This window comes from Polypterus senegalus, chromosome 15, assembly GCF_016835505.1.
Source record: "Polypterus senegalus isolate Bchr_013 chromosome 15, ASM1683550v1, whole genome shotgun sequence".
In the NCBI taxonomy this organism is placed as follows: domain Eukaryota; kingdom Metazoa; phylum Chordata; class Cladistia; order Polypteriformes; family Polypteridae; genus Polypterus; species Polypterus senegalus.
The window spans coordinates 125,542,136-125,548,612 of NC_053168.1; positions in this window are offsets into that span (position 1 = coordinate 125,542,136).

Consider the following 6,477-nt stretch of genomic DNA (forward strand, 5'->3'; position numbering starts at 1 on the left):
TGCCAGGCCCTGTGGAGTGTGAAGCTGTGCCATCAAGGTGCCCGAGTCCGGGGCGGAGTGCAGATGAGGAACAGATGTCTTCATGGAAATGGCACAGAGGCTGACGCTGCGCCTCTACGACCTTCAGGCCTTCCTTTTAACGCCAGAGGTGCCGCACTACCACGTCTGCCCAGCAGAGGGCAGTGAAACACTGAGGCTTTCTGCAGAATTTTCAGGTTTTCTTTCCAAGTTCTCCTCCCAAAGGAGAAGGAAAAAAAAAGAGGGATCTGGGATTTGTTTTCATTTTGGCAGCAGGACGGGTAATCATTTTAGAACACTAGAACATTTCATTTGCAAAGGTATAATCATTGAAATTGGGCATGTACTCTTACTTGTTTTCACTGAAATTCCATTAAAATGGGATTTTATGTGACAATCCTGTATTCCCACTAATTGCTTTTGACAGCTCTTGCCTAATCAGTCTTTTCCATTACTGCACAACAATGACTTTTGGAAGTTGTTAAAAAAGTAAGAGAATTCAAGTTTGCGTATCTTTCTTTTCATGATGGCTGCCTTACTGGAAATGCTGGCTTTTATTTTTTTATTTTTTACGTTATTCAATTTGGTCTCCCCGCCTTGTGGCTAAGACGCTGGACTCGGACCGCCATACCTGAAGTAGCTGCTCCGTACCTGACAAGAGCGCCGGGCGCTGCTTCCACAACTCCACTTCACATCACAGCGGCGTCCTTGGGTGGCGCGGTGGCAGCCAGTTTCTATAAAGGTGCCAGCTTTGGCTGTTCTGCCATTGTTCAATGCCACCTTTGTAGATTTTGACTAATAGGGACCCCACAGATCGCTGTCCTGAATTGTGGGGCTAATCCTAGGGTCTTAGGGAAATAAACTGCAGTGACCCCTCGGGAGCGGGCACAGAAGATACCTGGCAGTAGGGTTAGGCTTAACAGGGCACAAGTCAGCTTGGACTGTTTACATGACACGTGACCACAGGAGACGGTAGTGTGGTGCCCACCCTCGAGTGGTCAGGCCTTGGATGACGCCGTGTGATCCTAGATCAGGCCATTCAGTGTCCACTCCGGGGGCAAAAACAAATTCCCAAATATCTCTGAAGACGACACCAATGAGTACCCAGTTGAGGTTAAACAGCTTCGATTGGCATGGGGGTGGCACACAGACCCCTCTGCCCAAATCAAACCCTAACCCAGGTGTCTGGATTTCTGTGGGAAGGCATAAGTTGACGTAAAAATCAAACGAATCCCGGTCTTGACTGCCAGAATTAAATGTGGTGGTCAGCAGGATTTCAATGAAGTGAACGGCAGTTGGATAGAAGAGGGGGTCTTCCTTAACAAGTGGGCAGCGTCAACGTGAGCAGACATCCTACGCAGATGTCATATTAAAGACCACCTGAACGACAACCACACGCGCGTGCAGCGGGAGCAACAGAAACGCGGGTACGAGACGCAAACACCCAACGGAGCAGGGGGACATGGACGGACAGACGGACAGACGGACAGAAGGATGAGCTCATCCTGTGTAAGGAAACTAAAAATGATTACAAAATAACAGAAGAAGAAGAAACCCTCCTGCCAGCCGGGCACTCCATGACGCCAATCGATGTTCATCAACTGAGCGCGTGAAATTAAAACAACAAAACGTAAAACAAAAAACCCAAACCCCACCTGCAGGGGGCGCCCTCAGTGACATTTCTGCCTCCCTCCAGAACTTGGTGCCGCTTGTCAGCTGCTTTCTGCCGCCATTGACGATAAGCTTCACCTGATGGCTTCAGGCGTTGTGGTCCATCGACTTTGGATTCTGAAAGGACCGCCAGGATGGTCTGACAGGATATCCACCACCACATGGGCTGCTCCACGTCTGGCAATGGGCACATAGTCTTCTGTTCTGGGTGGCAGGGCTGCAGTGGACACCCCAGCGAAGGGGACACCATCCAGCTAACGAACGGCGTCACAGTAGCACTGGAGTCCCTGAAGATAAACGGAGTTGAAGGCCCCAGAGGTGGAGCGCAGACTGGTGCAGAGCGACGGCGGGTGAGCACCACGTGGCGCCCCAGAGGTGGAGCGCAGACTGGTGCAGAGCGACGGCGGGTGAGCACCACGTGGTGGCAGGGCGGCCTTCCCGTTAAACACGATGTCAAACATACCTCAGCGTCCGGTGTCAATGTTACCTTAAGAGCGCTTACACCAGCGTGGGCATGTTGAACAGTCGCCAATTCAACGGCAGGGAGGGGGTACACGCGTGGGCAAGCAGCTCATAGGGCAGCCCCCTTCTCCTGCGGCCCCTCTGAAGTCAGCCTTCAAAGTACAAACGCCTGGAAGAGGAAAGCGAATGTGAAAGCAGACGGAGCTGAGGGCATTGTAAAGCTGCGACCTGCCGGTAAGCCCTGTTGGATCGAATTCATTACACGACAAAGGTGCGGCCCCCCGTGATCTAAACGCGCTCCTCCTTCGACTCCCAGCGAACGCTTTGGCGCAGGCCACTGCCATTTTGAATTCTCCGTTACCACCTTTGCTTTTCTCTTCTATTGTTCTCTTTCTCCTGTGCTGATTCTTCGTCCGTATAGCAGCTCTAGATAAATGGAGGGTCTCCAGCCCCCAGAAGTGCTCTTTGGCTTGGCTGTAAGTGCTTTTTTTCAGCCAGACCCCCAAAGTGAAAGGTCTGAGGAGACAGGCGTGACGCTGAGACCCCCTGCAGAGGTAGGCCTGGCAGGGATACAGGCGGGCATTACTTTCTCTTCAATTGTATACTTTATTCGCCCACCAAGAAAGCAGGCTGGGGGTCTCTAGATGTGTGAATTCATTTCATTTCATTTACATTTTTTGAACCCTTATGTTCAGGCATAGTGGCAACCAAAGTGGCAACCAAACTGGCAGACAAAGTGGCAGACACTTGCTCATGCCAGGCCAGTTCAAAGTTGCCAGTCAATCTGACTGTTAGTTCTTTAGGAAGAAGGAAAGAGCTGTTTGTGAAGAAAGTGCCAACTCAGCAGCAATGCCAGGCAAGGTGCCCTCAGCGCCCGTCTACCTGTCTGGGTTTGTCAGCAGGTCCCCCGTTGAGGGGTCTGCTCAGAGCTGATGAGTTTCGACGTCAGTCGCGCCCGGAGGCTTTGCCTCTTCTCTGATCTTCTCTGCCCGCCCGTGCCAGTTGGATTCTAAAACCCTTTTGTGTTCAGAATCGTGCCCGAGGCGTTTCATTCATTTCTTGGCCACTGAAGTGTGGTTCGGATTTATTTATGAATTCCTGGCTATTTTGAGTTGTGCCGTCTTTTGTATTTTTGTGATTTTTTTCTTTTCTTCTTTCTTCTAGTTGTCTTTCTAAACTTTTTTCTTTTTCTTTTTTTTCCAGAGCTATTTTTGGTGTCTTTTGGTTTCTTGCTGACTGATTTCTTGTGTTTTCACAATTTTATTTGTCAACAAATTCCTTCTTGTTTTCGGTTTGTTTGTTTCTACAATAAATTGATTTTTGCGCAGGACTCCGAATGTCTTTGAAACGCTGCCATCGATTGTTACTGGAATGCCCGTCTCTCTTTTCCCAACATCTTTCTTTTTTCTGTCTTCCATTTTACAATCCAATCCAATACCATTTAGTTTTTAACAGCCCAAAATCACCCAAGAAGTGCCGCAGTGGGCTTCAACAGGCCCTGACTCTTGATGGCCCCCCAGCCTCGACTCTCTAAGAAGACGAGAAAAAACTCACCAAAAAAATCTCTTGTGGGGAAAAAAATGGAAGAAATCTCCGGAAAGGCACTTCAGAGAGAGACCCCTTTACAGGTAGGGTGGGCGTGCAGTGGGTGTCAAAAAGAAAAAGGGGGCCAACACAACGCAACACAATACGATACACAGAACAGAACAGAACAGAACACAAGTCATCCTCAATACGTATAAAAATACACAATTTACAAGTACGGAGTAGAATTGAACAGGAGATGATATCCCATAATATGATTTGGAGACCTCGTCCATCAAGCTGCCTCCCCCATTTGGCCATTCCAGAGATGAAATAGCGCTAACCCGATGAAAGGACCCCTCTTTCCTACAATTCCTGTGATCCTCCATCAGAGATGAATATCTCAGCAAACAACACAACAACAACATTTATTTCTGTCGCACATTTCATACAAACAGCGGGTCAAAGTGCTGAAGAATAGAAAAATAAAAGACGCAGTAAGAAAATAAAAGAAGTCAACATTAGTTAACATCGAATAAGAGTAAGGTGGTCCGATGGCCAGGGGGGACAGAAAAAAACTCCAGACGGCTGGAGAAAAAAAAAAGGATTCCAGACCATGAGACCACCCAGTCCCCTCTGGACAATCCACCTAACATAAGTGAAACAGTCCAGTTTGGATTTAGGGTTCTCATGGAAGGACTTGATGATGATGATGGTCACATAGACTTCTGCCTTTTAATCCATCCATCATTGTTGGAGCATCAGGATGCTTTGAGTAGGTGGAGGTGGCGCAGACCACCACAGAGAAACCGGAAAAAGAAACAGAAAAGAGAGTTAAATAGATAGATAGATAGAGTGAAAGGCACTATATGATAGATAGATAGATAGATAGATAGATAGATAGATAGATAGATAGATAGATAGATATGAAAGGCACTATATAATATGATAGATAGATAGATAGATAGATAGATAGATAGATATGAAAGGCACTATATAATATGATAGATAGATAGATAGATAGATAGATAGATATGAAAGGCACTATATAATATGATAGATAGATAGATAGATAGATAGATAGATAGATAGATAGATAGATAGATAGATAGATAGATAGAGTGAAAGGCACTATATGATAGATAGATAGATAGATAGATAGATAGATAGATAGATAGATAGATATGAAAGGCACTATATAATATGATAGATAGATAGATAGATAGAGTGAAAGGCACTATATAATAGATAGATAGATAGATAGATAGATAGATAGAATGAAAGGCACTATATGATAGATAGATAGATAGATAGATAGATAGATAGATAGATAGATAGATAGATAGATAGATAGATAGATAGATAGATAGATACTTTATTAATCCCAAGGAGTTGGGGTCAGTATGGATTTTAGAGCCACCATGAATAGTTATTATGAAGAATTGAACATACAGAGCATCAGGATTAAGTTAAAGTGAAGTTATGAGACGGCCATGTTAAAGTAATGTGTATAATAGCAAAAGGACGACAGTCCAAGTCTTTAGAGTCCTGGTGCTTCTTGTCTTGTTGCCATCCAGTGACCTGAGACCAGGACTGGACTCCTGTGTCACCTCAGAGAATTTTTCATGGAGTCACGAATGAGGCACATGACCTGCACTGTGAGGAAGTGTCAGTTATGGCACTACGGCCATGTGGCACCATTACCCGAGGGTGATCCGACTCTTAGGACCCTCATTGTTGGGGACCCAAGTGGCTGGCCCAGGCCAAGGGGATGCCCATGTAACACCTGGCTGTGGCAGATAGAGGGTCGCTTCCGGAAGGTGGGACCGCTCTGTGTGTCTGCCTAGGGGGTTGCCAACCGGGACCCCGAGCTGCTTCATCGTGTGGTGGGTGACCTTTGTTTGAACACTTGAATCGGAATTGTTAGGAAACATCAATGTTAAGGAAAGCAAAGAATAAACTAAAGGACCAGAAGAGGAGGCGAGAGTCAGCAAGACAAGCAATGAAGGCGCGATGCACAACCCACAAGGCTGAAATGAGCCCAGAGAAGCTCCTTCCTCTCCTCTTAGCTTTGTCTGCAAACCCGGTGTCACACCATGGAATAGGAGGGAGCTGTAGGACCAGGAGAAGGCCAGGGGGTGGCGCTGGGTGTGCTAAACCTTCTTCTGTTGTCTCTGCAGACCAACAACGTGAGAACCTGCCTGACTCCACGCTGAAGACGTCACTTCCGGGTCCAGTTTGTCACTTTTTCTTCTTCTGGCATTTTAAGAAGCCTTTTTCCCAAGAACCCTCAGTCTTGTTTTGGACCCCATCAAGGACACATCTCTCTCCATTCTCAGAAATCACACGGGTGGCGGCCCCAAAGTGTGTGGCGTCCGATCATTTTACACTGGCGACCAAGATGGCGACCTTTCTACCTCTTACCCACTCACCCCTGGAAGTCGTGACCCCTAAGGCCACTCCTCTGACAATCTGGACCTGTGGAACAAAATGGCGGCGCCCCAAGAAATCAACGCTAATAAACAATACGCTCCTTAAAATGGCATGAAGTCCGTGAGCGTGAAATCCCCAGGAAAGACAAGTAAATCACTCGAATCGGCTCAGCGTAAGGCGCAGAAACTCCGAGAAAGTGAGAGGTGGCCGCATTCGCCCGTGCCAGTCGTGGCACTGGACAATATGAATTTGGGTCTGTAAGACGCTTTTTATTCAATCAGATTTCTCACTTTTATTAAAATCTTAACAACTTTCTTCAGTTCACTGAAGCCCTGATTTGGGTGAATTGAGTCGACGGGACGCACGCAC